This window comes from Camelus bactrianus, chromosome 4 (assembly GCF_048773025.1).
Source record: "Camelus bactrianus isolate YW-2024 breed Bactrian camel chromosome 4, ASM4877302v1, whole genome shotgun sequence".
Classification (NCBI taxonomy): Eukaryota; Metazoa; Chordata; class Mammalia; order Artiodactyla; family Camelidae; genus Camelus; species Camelus bactrianus.
Window position 1 is genome coordinate 40,203,748 of NC_133542.1, and position 25,680 is coordinate 40,229,427.

The following is a 25,680-nucleotide window of genomic DNA, read 5'->3' on the forward strand; positions in this document are numbered from 1 at the left end:
CCATGTGACAACCACGGCAAAAACATCAATGTTACAAAATGAATTACATATTTAATTATTTCAGTTTGTCTCTAAAATTACTGGTGTTTCCTTCCTCCTTTTTCACAATTAATATATAAAATTTTACAGTCTGCTACTTTTCTTCTGTCCAATACATTAAATAATAAGACCACAGAGAAGCTTCTCTAATCTGTTGGGTTGTTTACAGCATGGACTTTAGCTATATTTTGAAGAGGGAAAAAAGTAAATGTAGGGAGGTTTATTTTTGTCATTTGACAGAAGTAAGCCAAGCTTCTTTTTGAATGGAACTGAAATACCATATTTAGCAAAACAGTATTGTGCAAATCACTGCACAAATTCTAATGTTTTTCTACCTTATGGTTAGAAAAGTTCTGACTTGAAAAATATTAATATTGTGAACGAAAATACTACAATGTGAATGAAAATACTGCAACCATATCAGTAAACAAAGAATGCTGAAACCAAGTCATCAGCGGCTGCCCCCCCCCCCCAATGGGGACAGGCCTGCAGCCCAGCCTCTGCAGTCACTCACAAAGGTGCACTCTGAGCTGACTCAGAATAAGAAAGGACAGGATACTGGCCCTAGATAGCTAGGTGCTTGTCAAAGGAATGAATTCAGTGAGCCCAAATGTTTGCTTCCTCCTATACATAGAAAAGCACTCAATTCTTTAACTTGAGATGCCTGGTTTTCTTTAGATAACAAGCAATCTTTTATTGTTCCAACTACCTGGTCTTTGTTGTAAAGCTCCTATATATCCTAGCTCCTCCCCTACCTCTTCGGAGCAGTCCCTCAGAGCAATCTGAGAGGCTGTCATCCCGGCTCGAGTCCTCCCGCCAAATAAAACATAACTCTTTTAACTTTTAGGCTGTGCATTTATTTCAGTCGACAATGTATTCATTCATTAATATATTATATTAATATACTTACATTAATATAATACATTAACATTAGATGCTTAGTTGAGAACTTGATCCTTTTTAGCTCGTTTGGTTCCTATAGTACACCAAGCTGTTCTGATTCTTCTGTTGAGAAATATAATGTGACACATCAGTACCAAATAATCCTCAGGGGCCCTCTAATCCACAGGGAAATTAAATTAACTTCCTTATATTAGTGGGATGAATAAGAGCTCCCTATTAAATCTATTATCTTAAAAAAATGTTGTCATGATATAAAAAAATCCTCAACATTGCCAGTGATTAAACAAATGCAAATCAAAACTACAATAAAGTATCACCTCACGCCAGTCAGAATGGCCATCATCAAAAAGTCTACAAATAATAAATGCTGAAGAGGGTGTGGAGAAAAGGAAATCCTCCTACACTGCTGGTGGGAAAGTAAATTGGTGCAGCCACTGTGGAAGACAGTATAGAGTTCCTCAAAAAAACAAAAATAGAACTACCATATGATCCAGCAATTCCACTCCCAGGTGTATATCCAGAAAAGACCAAAAATCTAATTTGAAAAGATACATGTACCTCCAAGCTCATAGCAGCACTATTTAAAATAGCTAAGACATGGAAACAACCTAAATGTCCACTGACAGATGACTGGATAAAGAAGATGTATATATATACACAATGGAATACTACTCAGCCATAAAAAATAACAAAATAATGCCATTTGCAGCAACATGGATGGACCTGGAGATTGTCATTCTAAGTGAAGTAAGCCAGAAAGAAAGAAAAATGCCATATGATATCACTTATTTGTGGAATCTAAAAAAAAAAAAAAAAAAAGAGACAAATGAACTTATTTACAAAACAGAAACAGACTCACAGACATAGAAAACAAACTTATGGTTACCGGGGGGAAGGTGGTGGAAAGGGATAATTTGGGAGTTCAAGATTTGCAGATACTAACTACTATATATAAAATAGATAAACAACAAGTTCGTACTGTATAGCAAAGGAACTATATTCAATACCTTGTAGTAACTTATGTTGAAAAATAATATGAAAACAAATATATGTACGTCCATATATGACTGAAGCATTGTGCTGTATACCAGAAATTGACACAACATTGTAAACTGACTATACTTCAATAAAAGCATATATACATACCAAAAAAGATGTGGTATATACACACAATGGAACATTACTCAGCCATAAAAAAGAATGAAATAATGCAATTTGCAGCAACATGGATGGACCTAGAGATTATCATACTAAGTGAAGTAAGTCAGATAGAGGAAAAAAATATCATATGTTGTTACTTATATGCAGAATCTAAAAAGAATGATACAATAATCTTATTTACAAAACAGAAACAGACTTACAGTTATAGAAATTTATGGTTACCACAGAGGAAGGAGTAGGGAGGGATAAATTAGGATCTTGGGATTAAAAAAAAGAAAAAAATTCCTTATTTACATTCTAAAAAGTCTACTTAACTACTCTGAATTTTTGAATTTTATTACAGATGTGAAAAGAATGTGGTCAAATTTTACTCATAGCCTTTGGGCTTTGCTTAGAAGCAGTTTTTAATGAAATGGAAATATGCCTTGTTTGAAAACACATTGTAGAAGATCACTCTAACAGTTTTTGACTAAGGAAAAGATAAGAAGGATAATTTAATAATTGTGTTTTAGAAAAGAATTTCTCTCCACCCTCCTCTCAAAACAAAAACAAACACGGGGGGAAAAACACCTAAGATTTCATGTTTATCTTTTCATTGTGATTTCCTATGTGCTGCCCTCAAATCGATGTTATTCACTGATTTGTGTTTTGAGTTCCATTGCCAAGTTTGCCCTCTGCATTCAGGTAACAATAAGAACTGAAGCAATGGTAACTACCTCATATTTAACTACAGCGAGCCTTGCAGGGCTTGCTTTCTGTGTGTTTACACTAGAAGGTAGAACTTTTTTTAAGTGTCAAAGACGAGAATGCTTCTTTTATGATACATAGCAATTAAGAAGCGAACCACATATGGTCATGAGTTTGTCCTTTATCTGCCTTAAGTCTAAACAAGGAAGGAAGAAATAATTTTCTTTGGAATCATTTGTAAAGTTATTTATGAAGTTCATGAAATTATTTGCCTCAATAAGTATTGGTAAAGTAAAAGGAATCCTTCCTCAGCTCCTTCCTCAAACTGTAAGGCAAGGATTATAATTTAGGAAGACGGCACAAGATGAATGAGAAGTGCCATCCCTGCAGAAGGTAAAGAAGCATGACAAGATATTCAACAAAAGGTTTCCTCGTCTTTCTTGCCCACCTCACTGTTTCTCACAGTGTACTTTTCCTGCAACTAATCGCATCCTAGCAAGATTATGGCAAATCCCATGCTTTATTCACCTTTATGACTGCTTTATGAATTGCTGCATAATCTGTATAACCTCAAAAATCTCCCTCTCTCTCGATTATCTGTGCATACTCCCTTACAGCCCCAGCACGATGGTCATCATGTTATTTACATGATTATTGGCACAGAGTTGTTACCTAAATATTTGTTGAAAGAAAGAAAGAAAGAAAGAAAGAAAGAAAGAAAGAAAGAAAGAAAGAAAGAAAGAAAGAGAAATTTTTTAAAATATAAATCAATTGTTTCTCTCTGAAGCAGTGGTACAGATCTGTTGTTACAATCTGACTTGCATTTATTCCAAATGTAATTGAGGTCTAATGTAAAAATAACTTTAAAAATAACATCAAAAAGAACTAATTAGTTTGAGTCTATTATACACGCACATGATATAAAATTGAAAAGGTACAAATGATACAGAATGAAAAGTAAGTTCCCACTACAACCACCCCGCCAATTTGTCTCCATCCACAAAGCTCTCCTCTTTCCAGGTCGTCACAGTCAGTAGACAATTTCAAAAGACCTTAATGAACAAAAGAATTACTATATTTGTCCCTTCAGATGGCATGTGCCTTGCAATTCTGCAACAAGATAGGAACAGATAATATCACCGATTTTTTTTCATGCCTCCATGAGATGAGGATTCTACAGCTCTCCTAAGAATAACATAAACTGTAACATAGTTAAGTGAAATCCATAGAAGTGAGTCCATGATGCTATTGTTACACTGTCCTGTGCGGAATGGCAAGGAGTTTATTGAAACAGAGTACTTTTTTGATTTCTGAAACAATTTGATCAAAGGTTTGCTTTTGCTCAGATCAGACAGAGCTGGTTCCTGGTGCAATTTACCTCACTAGAACTACGTGTTAACATTTTCCTTTCTCCCTTGCATTCAGCACTAGGTGGCAGAGATTCCAAGAGTGGTTGAAGGTGATAGTAATTTTCTAAGGAGCCACCAGGGCTGGGGGAATAACTGAAGAGGCTGTTTTCCCCTCCAAGTGAAATGACTATTCATCCTCACTGATAGGAAAAATCAGCCTTTATTATCTTTGTGTGTTATGAAAAGTATCCAGTAAGTCAATACTTAATGTCCTTCTTTTCATTGAAAGCTAAACAGAACCTGTAAAAGGAAGCATTTGGGTGATGCTCTGAGTGACACAGAACCAGGTGAGGCACAGTAGCTAAATCTCTGTTTGTAATCTATTCAAAATGGAAAGGTCAGAATTCCATATTGGCATTAAGGCAAACATGATCCACTTACACCAGACAACAGAAAAAATGAAGTCAGCCAACGTACAAGTAAAATCAAGTCAAATATTCCAGAACTTTCAGTGGAAAAAAACATTGAACCACCCCAAAAGTTTACATGTAAAACATTGCCAAAAGGCTAATAAAGGACAGTAATTTTATTTTTATTTTATTTTTAAAATACTTATTATTTACCCAAAATATAGGCTACCAAGTTTAGGCAAATGGCTAAATATTTAAGAAAAAATAAAGTTAGTTCTGAAAGGGAGCAGGACCCTGTGCCCTCTCCCCTGCCTCTGGTTTATGGAAAGTCTCCCGGGCCTCCCTGAGTCCTAGAAGAGCAGGCTCAAGCAGTTGATCAGGGCAAGCCTGCAGGCACTGGCGGATGCGATTCTGACCACCTAGCTCAACGATTAACTGAGATTATTCCTTTATTTCCCTTTAAAGCTTTCATGTCTGACCAGAATTTTTGGAGATGGGGTTTTTGGGGGGATGCTGGGTCCACTAGATTGCAAGCATTCTGATTAAAAGCAACTTTCCTTTTTGTTTAGGAAGTTCCTGAAACACACAATAAAATTGTTCGCCATTTCATCTTTCTGGGTAAGAATTTCCTAGAATAGGAAAGTCAAATAAAAGTAGACAGCTCTGTGTGTGTGTGTGTGTGTGTGTGTGTGTGTGTGTGTGTGTATGTGTGTAGACAGTAAGTTACTTCAATTTCTCAGAAGAAACCTCTTTTAACTTCTTTCAATCCAGTGTTTCCCCAACCCACTGCACCGTAACACTCCTCTCATAAAACCCATTAAAATGTCAAGGAACAAACCATAATAAACACTAAACCAGGAAATCATTTCTATGAGAGCGTGATGAACTGGAAGTTCTCAAAGGGTGATCCCCAGAGCAGCAGAGTCAGCATCACTTGGGAACTTGTTAGAAACGTTCCCACCTACTAACTCAGAAACCCCAGGGGTGGGGTCGGCAATCTGTGTTTCACACCACCCTCCTGGTGACTCTGACGCATGCCTGAGTTTGAGAACCAGTGCTGTGAGCCCCCTCAGAACGCTTCTTCTAATTTCCCTGCCCAGCGCAGAACAGAGACTTGTGGGTGCCTGAGCCGACTAATACCTGCTATTCCTTCAAGGAATTTAAATATTTGTCTGCGTGTGCTTGGTGGAGATGAGAGCAAACCAATTTTTTGCAAAAGCCGAGTGCCTCTTTCTCTACACTGTGACTCATACTCTGATGTTCTTTCTTCTTCCCTGAGCTCTTTGAAAACAGCACCCGCTTTGCTCTAGGATTAGCGCATTAGTGAGGAATATAACATTTACTTAAGATGTTAGCAGAGAGCCCAGGAGACCATCTGGATCGCATGGTCTCAAGGGTTTGCTTTTAAAATTAATTACCCGCATCCCCCACCCTAATCCATCCCATTTAAGGTATCTCTTCTCCCAAACCTCTCTTCTTGGCTTGGCTGCTTTTAGGCAGCCTATCTCTTCCTGCTCCGGACTCCACACCTTCTTTCTGACCTTTCCTTCTAAAAGCAGTTCAGTTAGTGCCCACAGAAGTTTCTAAAGTCTTTATCCCATCACCACCTGCAAGTTAACACCATCTTCAGGGAAACTGGAGGAATCATATTAAGGCTGAAGACTTTGCCTTGTGAAAAAAGCCTCCCCGGCTGCTAGGCTGCACCGAAGCTGTGCTGAGCGGGACTGACGTCAATCTAAACTTCCCCACTGTGGCGGAGGAAACCTGAGTTACAACCGATACCGTGCTTCCAGTTTATTCCAGTCAGATTCCAGAGTCCCTTTCAGATGGGTGTTCCAACCTGGGTGAGTCCCTCTTAGAGTGGCTCAGGTCCTGCCCCTGGTTACAGGCAGCAAAGCCCAGCGGGCAGGATGAAGGCCGCACTGGTAGGGCATTATCGTGGGACTCTGTCTAGGACGCGGCACATCTGAAAGAGGCCTGTATATAGCAGCCTGGGCGCAGTGTTCCTTAGTTTCAGACTTCACTGCACATTAGAATCATCTGGGGAACTTTTACAGCTATTGACACCCAGGCCATAATCTACACCAGCGAAATCAGAATCCTTGGTACAGACCCAGGCACCAGTACTTTATAAAGCTCCCTAAGTCATTCCGATGGGCAGCAAGTCTGAGCGCGCTGGACCACACTGTGTACGAAATCATACAATCCGCTAAGACTTTTCCGACCATTTTGTTCAAAGCACTTCACATAACTAAATTAGTTTTATTTTCATCACTTTCTGTTTTCCAGATGGGAAACTTGGTACTCAAAGGGAGAATGTGACTCACACAAGGAAGGCTGCAGGTGAACCGTTAAAGTGGTAACAGAAGGCGTGACCTTCCCCCAGCCGCTGCTCTCATCAAGGCCTGAGACTTGTAAATGCTATATAATTTTTTGAAGTTTCTTGGGAACCAAAAAGAATTTGGAGACTCTTAATGGGGGATGCAGGCAATTCGAATGAAAACCATCATGCATTAATTTCTAAATTAAGGGTTTTTTTTTGTCTGAGAAATCTGAAATCTGAACAAGTAAACTGTGAATTTTTAAAAATTAATAATATGGTTTTGGTTTTAATAAGAAAAATCTGACTAAGAGCTGTAGGAAATGTTCCCATGTGGTCAGAATCAACCTCAAAATAGTTTAACCTTGTTACATAGCAACTCATACCCTGTGATTCTGGAGATACTCCTTTTCACTGGCTCTGGCTCAGAACAAGTATCAAATATCTCAGACCAAAGACCCTGTCAGGCCACAGAACCCACATCCTGGGTGGTTACAGAATATTTAAATTATAGTGGGAAAACATGAGATCTGACGCCTGGGTCTTGAGTCTTTGCGGTGTTAAAAGTTGTGGGAGATGAGGGACCAGCGTGCTCAGAAGGGGCAACAGAAGGAAAACAGGGAGCAGTCAGTGTCCAGCTGAAGAAAGGATTTCAAGGACAAAGAGTGATTAGTTGTTTGAAAAGCTGCTGAGATGAAGTAAGATGAGTTCGAATAAACGCCTACTGGATTTAGTAACACGGAGCTGAATTTGACAAGAGTGGTGTCCCCTGAGGCACAGGAGGAAGCTCTGGGTTAGCGAGGGTGTAACAAACACAAACAATCGGGTTCTTCCAGAAACTCCCTTTGCCAAGCCCAAGGGGAGGTTTATGCCCCCTGGACCCTCTGCTCTGTTCTGGAGATCCCAGCTAGGAGCCTGCAAAGGGAAAGGCACAGAATAGTTGCAGCGCCTTCCTAACTGGTCACTGAGAAGGCCAGCTCTCGGTAAGGCAGTTCACTAAGGCAAACGACACCACGCCCATTCGTATGTGAGTGGTTTGGGGTTGCTGTCACCCTCCAGGGGTAGAGATAAGTAGTTGTGACAGATAATTGTGACATATAGCCCAAGTGCTTAAAATAGTAACTAGCTCTCTGCCCTTTCCCAGAAAAAGTTTGCCATGCTTTGCTGTAAAATAGAGAGGAAGGGACAGAATGAATTAGGGCTGTGGGTAAAGGATGAAGGGGTTCAAGAAAAGGGTTTTTAAAGAACGAAATAACATTTTTGTATGCTGAAAGGATATAGTAAAAAAGAATAAAAATTAATGTTGCAGAAGAGAAAACTGCTGGGTTAAGTCCTTGAGTATGACAGCAGGGTGGAGACCATGTGCCCAAGGAGAACAGGTGACCTTGCTAGGATTAGAGTCATTTTTATTTTTATTTTTACAAAGTCCAACTCTAATTTATTCTTTTAAGTGATTGCATATGATTTCATAGTGCAGATAAATCATAATTTATTCCATCATTCCCCTACTGAACGACATAATTTGTTCCCAGGTTCCTGCTGCTCTGGACAATGCAGCAATTATCATCTTTGCAGTTTTTTTCAATGTTGTGTCAATTTCTCACGTACAACATAATGTTTCAGTCAACACATATACACATATATTCCTTTCCATATTCTTCTTCATCACAGGTTACTACAAGATATTGAATAGAGTTGCCTGTGCTATACAGAAGAACCTTGTTATTTATCTATTTTATATAGTAGTTAGTATCTGCAAATCTCAAACGATCAGAGTCATTTTTGTCTTTCATTGTTATTCTATGAAAAGCTGTGCAATCTCACACTCAAGAAACATAAAAGTTAAACTTCTTTTTTTAACCTCTCAGAATTGGCAAAGGCAAAAATGCTGGTACTTTGCTCCGTCAGTGAATTCATGGGGAAAGAGGCAGGCACTTATATGTTGATGGTGAGAGTAGAAATTCGTACATTTTCTGTCTGGAGGCATATCATCACCAAGCCTAAGGCTCAGACCTTCTAAGAGGATCACCCATCTAGGAAACATACCCTGCGAAACTGACCTTCAGTTCACTCTTCAGGAATGAACTGCAGTAATTGCAGTTCTCGTCGCTGCTCAGGAACAAGGCTGGGGTCTCCAGAACATTCAGAGGTTCCGAGAGGGATAGAACCCTCTTGTGAGTGCAGCAAAGAAAAGTTCTAAAGACCTGATGGGATCACCACCCAAGCACCAGTGTCCAGGGAAGCCCACCCCTATGGCAGAGATGGGGCTGCTAAATCTCCAGCTGCGTGTGGTCTTCTCAGAGTTTAAATTCTTATACCTGTTACCCAGGTTTCACGAACTTACTTCCTTTCTCTGTGTGTGATGATATCTTTTGCCAATTACCTTCACCCTTGAAGGAAACCACCAGAGGCCAATATCTACCAATTTTTTATATGCTCATTTTAACCAAACAATACCATTTCTGGCAATTTACTCTACACATGTATTTCATACGTGTATAAGGATGTTCACTGCAGCATTATTTGTAACAGCAAAAAACTGCAAACAACCTAGTAGGAATCTATTAAATATCATGGGACAGCCCCTGGGCTGTATTGAAAAAAAACAAAGACATTGCAGACAGACATTGAAAAAAGCAAAGAGGCTTTACATACACATTTCCAAAATGTGGTGAGTGGAAAAAAGCAAGGTATTAATCAACCTTCAAAGAATGAGGATAAAAACAGACACGTAGATCAGTGGAACAGGACAGAAAGTCCAGAAATAAACTCACGCACTTACAGTCAATTAACCTACGACAAAGGAGGCAAGAATATACAATGGAGAAAAGACAGTCTCTTCAACAAGTGGTGCTGGAAAACTGGACAGCTACCTGTAAAACACTGAAAGCAGAACATTCTCTAACACCATATTAAAAAATAACCTCAAAATGGATTAAAGACTTAAACGTAAGACCAGATACTATGAAACTCCTAGAGGAAAATACAGGCAGAACACTCTTGGACATAAATTACAGCAATATATTTTTGAACCAGCTCCTGGAGCAATGGAAATAAAAGCAAAAATAAACAAACGGGATCTAATTAAACTTAAAAGGTTTTGCACAGCTAACGATACCACTGAGAAAACAAAAAGACAACCTACAGAATGGGAGAAAATATTTGCAAATGATTCAACCAACAAGGGACTAATTTCCAAAATATACAAACAGCTCATACACCTTAATATCAAAAAAACAAGCAACCCAATTAAAAAATGAGCAGAAGACCTAAATAGACATTTCTCCAAAGCAGATATCCATATGGCCAACAAGCACATGAAAGGATGCTCAACATCACTAACTGTTAGAGAGATGCAAATCAAAACTACAATCACCACACAACAGTCAGAATGGCCATCATTAAAAAGTCCACAAAAGATAAATGCTGGAGAGGGTGTAGAGAAAAAGGAACCCTCTTGCACTGTTGGTAGGAATGTAAATTGGTGCAGCCACTATGGAGGACAGGTTCCTTAAAAAACTAAAAATAGATTTACCATATGATCTAGCAATCCCACTCCTGGGCATATATCTAGAGAAAAATCTAATTAAAAAAGACACATGAGGGTAGGGAATAGCTTAGTGACAGAGTGCATGCCTAGCATGCATGAGGTCCTGGATTCAATCCCCAGCACCTCCATTAAAAATAAATAAAGAAGAAGACACATGCACTCCAACGTTCACAGCAGCACTATTTACAATAGCCAAGACATGGAAACAACCCAAATGTCCATTAACAGATGACTAGATAAAGAACATGTGATACACACACACACACACACACACACACACACACACACACACACACATTGGAATACTACTCAGCCATAAAAAAGAATAAATGAATGCCATTTGCAGCAACATGGATGGACCTGGAGATTGTTATTCTAAGTGAAGTGGGCCAGAAAGAGAAAGAAAAATGCCATATGACATCACTTATATGTGGAGTCGAAAAAAAAAAAAGGACACAAATGAACTACTTAGTATTTATAACTCAGATGATTGATTTTTTAAAATATGTATAAGCACATTTGACTGTCTTTTATGATTGGATTACTGAATTCTGTTGATTCTTATTTTGTGGTTGGCTTTATTCCTTTGATTAACTATGTAAGTTTAAAAAGCTAAAGCTCTAAACTGTTCTTAGAAACAAAAAAACAGTACATATATATAAATTTTAAAAGTTTTATCTCTTAATGAGTTGCTCTTCCTAGAATAAACTTTGTTTACCCCCCCAAAAAAATTAAATTAAAAAGAAAACAATGAGGATAGCAAACAAGGATTAGGATTCAAGGATTAGGTAGCAAGCAGTGTTATATGTTGCTGAGAAGTTATAAAAAGCCATTGGATTTGACAGAAAGATGGAGTTATATGAATTCTTCATTGAGTTCAAGAGTAGTTTGCAAATCTTCAGGAGTAGTTTTAATACTTTGCAGGTGGAAGTTTTAGGGATGACAACTTTTTTTAAATAATGGTTAATGTGGACACAGTAGAAAAAAAAGTTTGGAAATAGAACTGTTATTAGAAAGAATAGTAAAGATGTCAATTATTCATACATTATGCCACTTTTCTTAGTGGTCCCACAGGTAACTGTTGTTTTATTAATATTTTTCAGTCATTTTTCTCTATGTGATAAATTTTTTATTTTTGTTACAGTTTCTGTTGCAGTTTTGTCAAGTACACTAATCTTTTCTTCTTCCTCCTCTGCTCTGCTGTTAATTCCAGTTAGCATATTTTTTTTCAGTCTCAGAGATTGTATTTTTAATCTCTACAAACCCAATTTATATTCCTGCCTAATATGCTCAACCTTTCATCTACCTTCTTGAACATGTGGAATACAGTTATAATAACTGTTTTAATGTTCTCAAATCACCATTTAAAAAGATCTATTTCTATTGATTGATTTTGTCTCCTCTTTACTATGGGTTTTTTAATACACATATTTTTATTGAAGTATAGTCAGTTTACAATGTTGTGTCAATTTCTGGTGTACAGCACAATGCTTCAGTCATACATGAACACACATATACTCATTTTCAAATTCTTTTTCAATGTAAGTTATTATAAGATATTGAATATAGTTCCCTGTGTTATACGGTATAAACTTGTTGATTATTTATTTTATATGTATTAGTTAGTACACGCAAATCTCAAACTCCCAATTTATCCCTTTACACCCTCTTCACCCCTTGGTAAACATAAGTTTGTTTTCTATGTCTGTGAGCCTGTTTCTGTTTTATAAATAAGTTCATTTGTCTTCTTTTTCTTTTTAGATTCCACATATAAGTGATACCATATGGTACTTTTCTTTCTCTTTCTGGCTTACTTCACTTAGAATGACAATCTCCAGGTCCATCTATGTTACTAGAAATGGCATTATTTTATTCTTTTTTATGGCTGAGTAGTATTCCATTGTATACCACTCACATCTTCTTTATTCAGTCATCTGTTGATGGACATTTAGGTTGTCTCTATGTCTTGGCTATTGTAAATAGTGCTGCTATGAACATTGGGGTGCATGTATCTTTTTGCATTAAGGTTTGTTACGGAAAACAGTATGGAGATTCCTCAAGACTAAAAACAGACTTACCATATGATCCAGCAATCCCATCTATGGGTTATGTTTTCCTCTTTGCATGCCTAGAAAATTTTGGTTGGATGCCAGACATTGTGAATGCTGCCTTGTTGGGGGCTGACTGTATTTTTGTTCCTATTAAATATTCTTGACATTTTTCTGGGACACAGACAAGTTACTTGGAAATAGTTTGATACCTTTGAAGCTTTCTTTTGAGCTTTTCTAGTCAGGACTAGAGCAACTTTTACTCTAGGGATAGTTTTGCCCCCACTACAGTGTGCTTTATCTGGTGTCTCGTGGATTACAAGGATTTCCCCCCTGGCTGGTGAGAATTGTTCTTTGTGAGTTCTAGGGATTGTTCCCTCTGCTCCTCCCAGGCGGTTCTTTCCTGGTGTTGGGCAGTTTCCTCATAAACATGCAATCTCAGCTGAAGACTGAACAGGACCCTCTACAGATCTTTGGAGCTCCCCCCCCCCCATGTTGTTTTCTCCTTTCTAGTATTTGTCCCTGTAGAGTCTAGCTATTTTGCCCTTCCTGGACTCCTGGCTCTGTTTCTGTACTCACAAGGGCTGCAGAGCTCTGACTGAGTTATTTGTCCCTAAGCTGCAGCCTGGAAACGTTCTCCAGGACAATCAGAGGCCTCACCTGATTTGTTTTCTGTTTTGAGGGATCTCTGCCCTGTGCTGCCTGATGTCCAATTTCTGAAAATCATTATGTCAAACATAATTTCCATATTTTTTGTATGATTTTTTAAATTCGTTTCCAGTGGGAACTGTTAAAATATAAAATTCAGCTAAGTAAGTTTTAAAAATTTTTTATTGGTTTTATTCAATGATCCATGAATATGATTCTAATCTAGCAGATAAGAAAAGAGCTCCAAGGAGCTGTACAAAGTGAAAGACTTTTATAGGCAGAAGGGAGCAGGGACATGGAAGTTATATAGGCAAAAAAGCAGACTGGTCATTGTAAGGTTTCCTTCCCTGAGGGGGATGGCAAGGATGGATCAGGCAGTTTACTTAACTAATGCTCATCAGGCAATGCCTGTATGACTGGCTTAGGATTCTATTTCTGTGAAAGCCAAAGTTGTAATTAAGGCTTGGTTTGAGCTTAGTATAAGTGACTCCACTTGGGGCCTATTGTCTTGTTTTTAACAGAGGGTAAATCTGATCCCTGTTACTCTCTCTTGACAGGAAATGGAAGTCTGTCAAGCCCTTTATTTTAGAAAATGCTAGCTAAGTGTAGTGGATTTTTCCAAGTTAATTAGATTTACTCCTAACAGTCAATGCTCATAAAAACTAGAGCTGATGCCGTCTATTTCTCAACAATTTGATATGTATACATTTGGTTTTGGATACTACCACCAGAGGGCGCCTCAGCCACATTTCAAGTCAGAATTAAATAAACGATTTTATATCTGGAATGGTCTTGTTCACTGAGAAGGAGAATTCTAGTGCTCAACTTGAAACAAGTCTGTGACTCTTCTGTCTCCTTTAACATGTTGGCCCACTCTCCCTGGTATCCAGGGCACAGTGTTAATTTGTTTCCTCTCCACTGTCTCCCACCCTTCCCCCTTCTTTGTTATGCCAGTGCCTCACAATTGTAACAGTTCCTCACAGCTTCTCCCCGGTACCCTCATTCTCAAAAGAGTGCATTCAGTGTCATCCCTTTCCAGGTGGCTTCGAGATAGGAAACCCTGAAGTCCAGGCACATTTCCAGGAGCCTAGAGAGCCTCTCTCCTTGAGAACTCATCCTCCTTGCACACTCAGTGTGTCCAGATCCTGCCCAACAAATGATGCACTTTCCTTTCTGACTACACCTTCTGGTTTCCTGAAACACATGTTTAAAAAAGATCAGCTTTTTTGAGGTATAGTTTCTACATGAAAATGAGCAGAATATGCCACCCTCAAATATGCCCCTTTGGCATAAGATTATCTTGGGCTTGTTATTTTTTGAGAAACAGCAGACACAGGTGAAGCTCTGAAAACAGAGTAGAGGTTACCCTCTTGTAAGAGATATTCACAATTCTAAGGGAAATCCCCAGTTGTCAGGGTGCCTTCTTTACTGTACCAGGAAGAGGGGGAGGACGAAAACTCTAGAAACTTTAGAAACAACTGTTTCTTACAAACAAACAGCTTAAAATAATCCATATGACAAAGAGGCATATTTGGGGGTGGTATATTTTCTTTTCTTTCAGTCCTATCTTCGAGACTGTAAAGAAGTTTCACAGTTCAGAAGCTCAGATCGATAGACTGCTCCATACCTTACTGAATCAGTCTGTCTTGAGAATAAGTCCGTTCAGTAAAACAGTTGTGTCTCATTTTAGGAGGTGGGTGAGCAGGTGGGCTCCCAAAGTTAGGCCTATCCTGCATAAATCAGTTATTTTAAGAAAAGACATTTCTATGGAAGCAAAAGGAAAACAAGGTTAACGGTTGGAGCAAATTATAAACTCAGTGTCTGAGTCCTGAGGGCAGCCAGTTGAGATTGCTGGAGAAGATTTTTAGATGTCAAGGTCAAAGCATCTTTTGCTGTTTGAATGTCTCTGATGATGTCATTGGGTGTTTAGATAAATCCACTTGGCTAACAGGTACACACGTTGTCTAAACATGAGCTACTGCAGTGACCTCACTGAAGTATATGTCGTTCACATTCAGTTTGCACAGTTTCAGGGAAAAGGGCAGTTTTCATTCTTAGTGATTCCAAATCAAAAGGGTGGGAGAAAATTGGAAACATTAGTTTGGAGGTTTATAACCATATATTTGAGAAAATTAAAAGATTTCAGGATCCAGTATAATTTATAGGTAAATAACAAAAACCCTGAAAGAAAATCAACAGAGATAGAATCTAATATCGTTAAAGATGTGCAACTGAAACATAATTTTTCCCTCTAAAGAAACCTTTATTTCTACCAAAGATAGCCAAATTAAGACTAATTTGTTTATAAAATAAGTCTAGTCACAGTAAACTTGGTCTGATTATTTACATAAATGCAGTAATAGTAGTAATTGACTATATAGGCTTTTTAAAATCTACTTTGTTGTAACTTTTCATAAGGAAAATCAGATTGGACTTTTAAAAGCCTCTTAAGAATAGGAAGCCGTGCTAAGGACTTACCATCAGTCTTTGCAGGCAATGCCCATGGATTTGGGTGAATTCCTCTCTTCTGGAGGTCTCCAAAATGTCTTTGAAGTTCCTGCCTTACTGAGAAGAGATTTTCCTTACTCACCTGGTTAGGCTGTCAGAATCCCTGTAAGCAAAAGACCAGGCTGTTCTTCCAAGGGGCTTTTGACTTCATAATGTCATCATTAGTTCCCTAAAACTTTCTGGCATGTTTGATTCTATGCACATTCTCAAATCTAATATTCCAGGCAAAGCTTTGATAATATAACCGATGTTTCCAACTGTGTCCTGTTACAAAGAAAACAGATTCTTAGTGAACTTACGCAAATAACTATATTGCCATGAAAATAAGAACACTCACTGAGAGTTTCTAAATTCTGGAGGTATTAGGTAGGGAGAAAAAGATAAAATGTTTCATCTTTGTTCACAAAGGTCTGTTTTACCAAATTGTTGGTAGCTGAAGAGAAAAGCGAAAAAGGTTTCCTTAAATCTGGAAAAATAAAACATTTTAGAAAATCAGCAATGTTTCAAACCAAAATTCATAAAAATTATAATCATCCTCATCAGTTCACTCATTCCCATATTACTAATTCTTGTTCTGCTTGAATATGGTTTTTCCATTAGTTCTGGAAATTCTTACCCAGTTCAGTTTTATGATCTCAAAGTTATCAAAAACATGTGTTTGTCAGAGTCCTTTCCATAACTTTCCTTGAAGATGAAGCATTTTTACAGAAACACTTTTGCCAAAAGCATCAGAATAAAACAGTAACTGTAAATGACAAAAGACTTTAAAATGGCCATGGTTAAAGATCTGATCATTCTAATGCAATCAACAAGGAAATTTGCTTATTTCAGTGACAAACAACACTTCAGGATAGTAAGAATTGTAAGTGAAAACATACCTGGACATATCAGATTATATACAATTTCAAGAACACATATTAATAACATATACCCACACAAATTAATCTAAGAAGGTTTATCATCACTTATTTGACAATGTTTCTCACATAATTTAAGACAGCAAATAAGCCTAATCTCCTTTTGTAAAGAGAGAGAACAAATCTTTTGAGATGTTCCAGGGGCCCTCTAAAAAATCCCAAACTTAGTTCAAGGTCCAAAAAGTTTCATTTAGAATTTACTTTTGGGATATTTGTTAAAAAAAAAAAAGGTTTGGACATTTGACCAAATAGATTAATAGATCATTATGAAACAATACATAATTATCTATTTGACCATAATGACAATAAACTTTCAAAGGCAAATACAGAAAATTACATAGTTCTCAGCAAAACTTAGCTCTTAATATTGAGAAGACTTAGTTTTCCTAAATAATCAAAGACCTGATTAAAACAACACAAAGCACAGAAAATTATTTAGAATTTGTGCTTTCTAGGCAGATTGCTTAAAGGTAAAGAAAAGCCTTTCATAATCTCTTAACAGAAGACCAACTGTCAAAAATACTTTGTCCTTCTAATAGATTAAAGATAATGAAATTTTAGTTTTACATAAGTACACTACTGATTTTAAAGCTTAATTTTATAACCCTTATAATAAATTCATCCACTTTAAGCCAACTTGACCACACAAGGTAAGATATTCTCTCTCTCTCTAGTTTGTCCTTTTTCTTCTCTGTAATTTTGAAGTAACCAGTTTTTCTTTAGAACAAATTTACTTTATTTTTCCTTAACAAAAATGTGTCTTCATATCTTATACCCTTTTTTTATCCAAAAACACATCTAACTTTCCTTATATACAGAGTTGTTTCCCTGAATAATACTAGTAGTTTTAATCATATATATTAATTAGAATTTTTAACCTTTGGAAAATTAATTTCTCTTGAAAAGTAAGAAGTAAGGAATTGTGAACTATATGCTTACATTCTACATTCTTTAGATTGGCAAAAAATACATTTCATAATTTCTAGAAACATGTGTCCTTTTTAACAGTATAATCTTTCAATATGGCACAAAACATGTTTACTAAGAAACCCAAATTTAGTTTTTCTGTAGGAAGCCAAAAGTAGAAAAGCCAATGTTCAGTAGTTAATGCTTCACTATTTTATCTTACTTGGAAATGAACTATATATTCAGTAGATTTCTATCTTTCAACTTAGCAAACTCTAAAATTTCAACTTATCCAAAACGTACTTGGGAGCCATTTTTTAGCATATACATAGATACATACTAAAATATATATCTTTATTATGTATATATATACATAATGAAATATAATTATTGCACCTAAAAACTCTTATCTAGTTTACAACTATCTAAATCATTAGGTCCCAACAATTATGTTTAGATGACTCACAAAAACTTCATGAGATTTTAGACAAAGTCAGCCATGATTGGCTAGTTTATTAATTAGTCAGCTAATTTTCTCACTGATACATTTTTCAACAGAGATAACATGATCTTATTTGACTAATCATCTCAGGTAGAATAAAAGTTGTTTGTGTGTATGATATTAAATGCTGATAACTCTGAAGATATGCCTATTTTAATTAAACCAACAAACTTAAACTAGCTTTAATACTGGATAATTTCCCAGATCACAAGACCCTGAAAAGCATTTGAGTTAGGGTCTATTATATTTTTGAGAAGTTTAGAATACTCAGTCCTTACAAGTGCTTCCCTTCAACCTAACTAAACAGAGCTCTTTTAAAAATTAATTTTGGCAATACCATATGGAGGTAGAAAAATATCACACATCTACAATATACACATATAGACACGCATAAACATATATACAGATGCAAATGGAGACCTCATAGCTATTGCCTTAAAAGTTTAGCCACGAGTCAGGCACATCAATATAAAACTCACTAGTTTACAGAAGAGCAGGTGGATCCACCTTTTGTTTTGGCAGTTGGAACAAGCTAAGTTCACCTGCTCAGATAGCTAAAGCCTTTTACCAATACTTGTGAAGAGGACATTCAAGATTTTCCATTAGCTTAATTTCCAAATACCTCTTCTTTTTTTCCCTTCTGATAAAAAACATTTCCCCAAAGCTTGCATTTTGAAGGATGGCTTCTAGGTCCCAGAGAAGATGGGGGCAGAAAATCTACATCACAAAGGGATAGAGAAATCATCCAAGTTTTCTCCAAGATGGAGTTTTAGGGGCATATTTGCTCCTGCTATCAGAGGTCTAGAGTAATTTAAAATTTGAAAAATTCCTTTTTTTACATGAAAGACAATTCTGTTTCCAATGTCCAAATCTTTCATAACATCTAAAAGCATTTAGAGATGAATAGGGGAGACTTGGGGATTGGTAAAGGTAAGCAGGATTTGAGTTGCTTTTAGAGCCACATTTCTGGTTTTGTAGAGATTTGCAAGACAAAGACAGTTGTTTCCAATTTCCCCAAAGAACTGATTTCAGTCTGAATATCAAGGAAATGATCTACCCATCCAAATAAACTTGCTTCTTTCTATCAGGGAGATTTCCAACTAAGATGGAAATCCAAAGATTTCTATGTTCTAGAACTTCAGGGTTTAATGTAGTATGCCTTGAAAAAAAAATCTGTATAAAACATGGGTAGAATTCAGGACATGTTTGCACGGTGTGTGGGGGTGATGAGTCCTACAGGTATTTATCAAGTTGTTGGGCTTTGGCTCCCAGTGTCTCCTCAGATCCTAGAGGAAAAGTCCAGCTACAACCTGGAGTCCTGGTAACCATCTGTGCAGAGAGGTTTTAGTTCTTCAACAAGAGGGAGGGAGGAAAATGGAAACATCAGTTTGGAAGTTATAGCCAGATGTTGCAGGAAACTGGAAGAATCGAAAACTTGTAAGGGGTTGACGAATTTGTGCAAGGTGACAAGATCTAGTACAAGTTGTAGGTAGGCATTGAAACTGGTTTTTCCATAGTGATGAAGAAACCAATTAAATCTCCACCTGACAAGTGAGTCTGCACATCCATCAGTGACCTGCAGTTTACAAAGATGTGCACAATAGCTCAACAACAATGAATAGAACCAGAATCTGATCACCCAGAGGATTTATTATAGTTTTCTATGAAACACAAAATTTCTCTTTACATTCATGCCCCTTTTGATCAAAGACAACCTTAAAGACGAATTATACTCAATCACAAAATAACACTGGCCTCGTTAAGGTTGGCCTGATAATTTGCAAAGGTGCAGCAAAAATGCTAATTTAGCACACAGCCCTTTTAAAGTTTGCTTTACTGTAATTTTTTCATAGGGTATCTCTGGTTGGACTTACACAAATCTCTTAAGACTAGGAAGCCAAACCATGAACTTCTTGTCACATTTCATCTGCAGTACCTATGAATTTGGGTAAATCTCTCTCTTCTCTCTGTCCCCAAATTATTCTAAGGTTCCTAGGCCTGTCAGAAAGTGACCTTTCTTATTCACTTGTAGGTCTGGAGCCCTGTAAGCCAGGTACAAGGTCTGTTTTCCTAAGAGGGCTTTGTAAGCATTGGCTCCATAATAAAGTCAACATTAGCTTCTTAAAAGTATCTAGTAAAAGAGCATCATTCTCAAACATGACATTCCACCAAAGCCTTGGTTTTATTATATCCTGTTAACAAAGAGGAGAGAGAGTCTTCCCGAACCTATGCAAATAATTATACAGTCATGAAAATAAGAATGTTCAGCAAGAGATTCTTAATTCTAAAGGAGAAAGCAGGGAGAGGAAAGATAAATTTCATTTCTGTTTATAAAAGCACAGTCTACTAAATTGCTATCAATTACAGATGGCTTAAGGGAAAACAGAAAGGGGTTCTGTACATCTACAAAAAAATAGAACATTACAGAATCAGTAATATTCCAAACAAAACTCAAAATCATCTTTCATCAGATCTTCACTCAGTCCTAAGTAACTCATGCTCTGATTAATGTTGCTTTGCAATCTCATGAACACATCTGATTCTCTCTAGAGTTCTGGAATCTCTACTCACTTCAAAGTTATTTGAGTGATACCATCAGTCATCTGTGCCTAAGAGTACTTGGTTGGCAGAGTGGTTTTCCATGAGTCTCTGGGATAGTCCTTCTTTGTTGAAGACAAAACACTGGCCTGCAGCTGATTTGCAAGTACTTTCAGGTAAGCATCAGAGTAAAACAAAAAAATTATCTGCAGATGATGAAACACTTAGAATGACCAGGGTTAACTTATTACTGATAATTTTCACAAGTGAAAGATCTGATGAGACTCCATTAGAAAAATAATGCAAGTAGCAAGAAAATTTGTTTATGTGGCATACAAAAATGAAGTCAATCCAAAATCAAAGTAGTATTGCCTGAGAACTGGGCTTGCCTCTTGGCAAGCCAAAGAACAGAAGGAGGAAGGACTTATTACTTGTAGCAAGTAAGGAGAACACTGGGGATATTACCCAAAGCAGTGTCTCCCAGAACAGTAAAACTGGGGAAGTTTCAAGCTAAGGATGTATGCATATTCATGAGGGGCTTGAACAGAGGAGAATTCTGCTCAGAATTGGGGCAAAGATTGACAGCATCCAGGCTTCAGCAGACTGAAGTCTACAAGGGTCAGCAAAGCTCAGTGTCATCATTCCTTCGGTTCCAGTTTGTCTGGTGACTGAGTGCTCTACAGGGTTTGGATCTTGCACGCAGCTCAACAATGCTAATCTTCACCTTCAAAAAGGAACTGGGAGTCTTTACAACTGATACGTTGTCTTCGATATGGTTATCTCCCTGGCCTGCTAATAGCTGTTAGTTCTGAGACCTATTCTTCTGCAAGGGCAATCAATGTGGCCAGGCTAGGTCACAAAACGGCTTAGGCCTAAGATGGCTTCTCTTATGTTAAGAAAGCTATGTCTGGTTCTCTTCCTCCAGGGAACCCCTACCCTATATGCCTACAGTGGTAATAGAAGATTTTAAGAGTAAACATAGGAGGTAACATGTTTGTAAAGAATCACAGCTCTTTCAAAAGTGAGAGAACTTTGTTTTTCTCTTAAACAATGAAGAGAACATGATAAAGTCAACACAAGGCACAGGAAGTTATCATGATAAAATACAAATGCCTTCTAGGCATATTACTCAGTACTAATACTGTTTTACAACCTCTTATTAAGAACAGACCATAAGAAAATTTTGTCATTTTAACAGTGAGAACACCAAGTTCTGGTTTTGCATCAGTATAATATTTGATACTAAAGCTTAAAAACAATTCTTATAAATGAAGCCATCAAACCTTAGCCAGCTTGACAATGACAAACAAAAGTCCCTCTCTGAGAACCATTTACAACTTTCTGCATCCCTTCTGGTTTTTTCTACTTTTCTCTTTCTCAACCTGAAACAACCAGTCATTAACCCTTAGGATAAAATTACTCTCCCTTTCTTAAAAAAATACATTCTGCATACCTTGCCTACAAAGTTGTTCCTTTCTGGTGTTGTTTCTCCAAGTAGAGTCTCACCTACTGTTATGGGCTGAATTGCATTCCTCTAAAACCCACGTGTTGAGGTCCTAACCCCTAGTGCCTCAGAATGGGACTATATTTGGAGACACAGACTCTTAATAGTAATTAAGTTAAATGAGGTCATTAGGATGGGGCCTAATCCAACATGCTAGTGTCCTTGTAAGAAGAGGAAATGAGGACACAGTTACCAGTTAGGAAAGTGAGGGAAAGTAGAAACAGGAAACGTGGTTTTCAAGAAACAACAGTTCAGCAATAAATAGAGTCCTAGTTCCTCCTCAAGAGCTATACATAACAATCTGAGTTGTTCTGCAGAAACTAAGACCCCTACCCAGGTGGAGGATGGTGCCTACAGGCTGAGCACAAGCATGCAGACCCCAGACTGGTTGAAACCAGAAGGTTGAAGATTAAGACTTATCCTGAAACAACACCACCAACGAATCAGAAGGCAGTTCGCAAGCTGCCACCTTCACCTCAAATGTTGCCTTTAAAAACCTTTCAATGGGGGAGGGTATAGCTCAGTTGTACAGGGCATGCCTAGTATGCATGAGGTCCTGGGTTCAATCCCTGGTACCTCTACTACATAAATAAATCTAATTATCCCTCCTACCTCCAAACAAACAAAACAAATAAACCCTTCCCTGAAAGCCCTCAGGGAGTTCAAATCTTTTGAGTACAAGCTGCCTGTTCTCCTTGCTTGGGACACTGCAAATAAATGCTGTACTTCACCACAACCTAGTGTCAGTAGATTGGCTTTGCTGCGAGGTGAGTGAGAGGACCTGAGCTCAGCTCGGTAACACTAGTAACAAATGTTATAAATCCTTTCATTTTTTTAATTAAATTTTTTAAAATAATATTTAAAACAACAGATCCAAGTATTATCACTTCAACATATAATATTTTAACATAAATTTAAATGAGATATTAAATTTTTTTCATACTAAGTCTTCAAAATTAACTGTGTATTTTAGGCTTGCCACATATTTAATTACAGTCTAGACACATTACATGGGCTCAGTGGACACATGTGGCTAGTGGCTACCACATTAGACAATACAATTCTTGAGTTTATGCCAAAGAGTAGAATTGCTGGGTTGTAAGATCTGCACATTTTCTGTCTCTTTTTTTAAAGATATAAATGTTTAATGATATGAGTAGACAACTGAAGGGTAAGCAAATTTGATCACCCTTTTAGAAATGAAAGAGTATTCTTAATAAGCATAGGGGAGGAAAATTTTTCCTTCTCCCCTTCTAGGTTTTTTGGTTATCTTAATAATTTAATTGACACAAGACAGATTAACAGGAGGAAAACAAACAAAAGTTTATTAACACATACACATGGGAAAGGCCCAGTTATTTCCCTAATTGGTACAAGTGCTCACCTTAAATACCATTTTCAACTAATGAAGAAAAGAAGATGTGGAGATGGGGTGGGGGTCAGTCAGTTTGGGCAGATATCCGGAAAAAGCACACTAAACAAGAGGATGGTTGTTATGCATTGATAAGAGTTTCTAGAGATTTGGCCATCCCTCTTCCTGGAACAGCAAGGGTGATTTCCCTTATATGTAAATATCTTTACAAAATGGTTATTTGTCAGAGCATCTCATCTGCAATTTCTTAAAAATAACCAGTTTAAAACAGTCTTTATGTCAAAGAGGCATAATGAGGTGGCAAATTCTGCTCCCCTAAATAGAAATACTAAGTTTTGACAATTAAAAAAACTTGAAATAGCCTTGACGTAAGCAGAATAAGAAAAAATTAGTTAAGTGAGGATGGAGGAAACATGTTTATTCTAGTGGAAAGAACCGACAGGCTTAGTTTCAAATACTGAATTAATAAAACTTATGAATTTAATTTCATAAGGCAGTATTAGGGTTTTAGCATAATTGCCTTCACAATGGCTTTACTTAAGGAATTTAAAAATACCATTTTGTCCCTTAGTAAGAAAAAGGTCATCTAGATAAGCAGTAGATGGAAAAAACAAATCACAATTACTTCTTTTCTAGTTCTGACCAAAATGTAAATTCCATGTATATTTGCAGAAGATATCTGGGGTCCATGCTTTTTTCCGTGAGAAAAACATAAACCAGTTTAAAAGGGGTTTGTGAACAAGGAGCTCCCCTTGTTCTAGGTCTTGTACATAATGCATTATTAGAAGATTCCTAAATAAAATTAAAGCAAGATGTTCCAAGATTGTCATTGGAGGGGGACATCTCCTCTGGGAAGAGGCAAGATTTACTGTCCTCCAGGAATAGTTCATTAGTGATTGTAGTGACTATGCTGTTGTCAGTCCAGCTGGCCTGCACGGTGCTGCTTCACTCAGTAACACCCTGGCACAGCGGTGGGGAAGAGGACAGAGCAGTCCACCCAGAATACTCCAAAGTCTAGAAGAGAATGGGCCAGGTCTTCACAAGAGACAGGTGGGTTAATATGAAACTCCTGTGCTCTACGGTGTGGCTAATTCACTCTCCACTTACTGGGCCCTGTCATCCTGTGCTCTGCGTAGACTGTCTAGCAGCCACCCCCTTCCCGAGGACATCTAACCCCATCAGGTCCAAAGCCCAAGAGGGTGAGCCTCAGAGATTCAGTGGTTCCCAGCTCTGCTCTCCCTGTTCACGTGTCTTCTTGTTAGAAGGCGGGAGCCAGGCAAGCCTCCTGTTACAGGGAAACCCACCCACTCACAGGGTCTCAGCTTTACCCGACAGCCCCAGCAAGATCCCGTGGGCAGAGAACTAACCGTACAGAGTTAGTTCCTTCATTTACTTCTATATATGTGTGTTAAGTGAATAAATGATACCAAGGTAAGAACTCGTTCTGCTCTCCAAGAGTTAAAAATCCAAGGGAAGAAAATACATACACAATATTCCCCTTGCTGTAAAGGAGACTGCGCCAACTTTAATTGGCACAATGCTATGTGTTATAAGGGCGGGAGAGAGGTGTTTCCTATTTTGTACAGCACTGTGGATGGTTCCACAATTTAATTTAATCTCAGTTTTCATGTGAAAATACACACGACTGTAATGAGTTTTTAAAAATACTAAACTTAGTAAGCCAGGCTCATCAGGAAAAAGAATCCTACATGGTCACCTCTAAACTTTAACATGATACAAAAGGCCTTGGCATTAATTTTTTTTCTTTTTCGTTATAAAACGTATTTTTATTTTTAAAATCAGAAAAGACAGCCCTTGTCGCGTTTCCTGCCTCCGAGGAAGAGGGGATAAAATTTTGAAGACTTCACTCACCCAGTGCCCAGTCCTTAACGCGGTTCTTTCAGCTAAGAACCCGGGCAAACCTGAGGAAGCAGAGGAAGTACGCGGAAGCCGGCCCTCCGTCCAGACCACGGAGAAACGCAGAGGGCGCGCTGACCTCGGCCAGGAGCCCGGCGGCCGCCGCGCACCGGCGGAGGTGGGCGCGACGGGGATGCGCTGGGCGGGGCCTAGAGGGGCGGGCCCACGGGCGTGGCGCACGGGCGCTCGGGTGGGCGGCCCCAGGCTGGGCTGCGCGGTCCCGCAGCGCCCTCAGCGCAGTGCGGCGCAACGCAGCGCGGGGCGAGCAGGATCCCCGAGGCCAGACGCTCGCTGCAGGTAACCAACTCCCCACAACTTCCCCAGCTTGGCCTCTGGCGGCGGGGGAGGGATGAGAAGAACGGGAGGGAGGGAGGCGGTTCTTAGCCGGGGCCCCGCTGCGC

At 38.1% G+C, this 25,680-nt stretch overlaps 1 protein-coding gene and 1 long non-coding RNA gene across 3 annotated transcripts in view; one reads left to right on the top strand and one right to left on the bottom strand.

Annotated features, from left to right (window-relative positions):
- The window catches only part of LOC105067289 (uncharacterized), a 32,241-nt gene extending 15,284 nt beyond the window's left edge, over positions 1-16,957 (bottom strand). The window contains exons 1-2 of the long non-coding RNA XR_012506402.1: positions 15,594-16,957; positions 950-1,044 (exon numbers count right to left, since the gene is read on the bottom strand). This is a non-coding gene — a long non-coding RNA (uncharacterized LOC105067289). The remainder of the gene's footprint in view (positions 1-949; positions 1,045-15,593) is intronic.
- Positions 16,958-25,445: 8,488 nt separating this feature from the next.
- GCNT1 (glucosaminyl (N-acetyl) transferase 1) overlaps positions 25,446-25,680 on the top strand; it is a 122,885-nt gene continuing 122,650 nt past the window's right edge. For both annotated transcript variants that reach the window (XR_012506403.1, XM_010952773.3), the window contains exon 1: positions 25,446-25,576. The gene's annotated coding sequence lies outside the window, so the exon portion shown is untranslated. The remainder of the gene's footprint in view (positions 25,577-25,680) is intronic.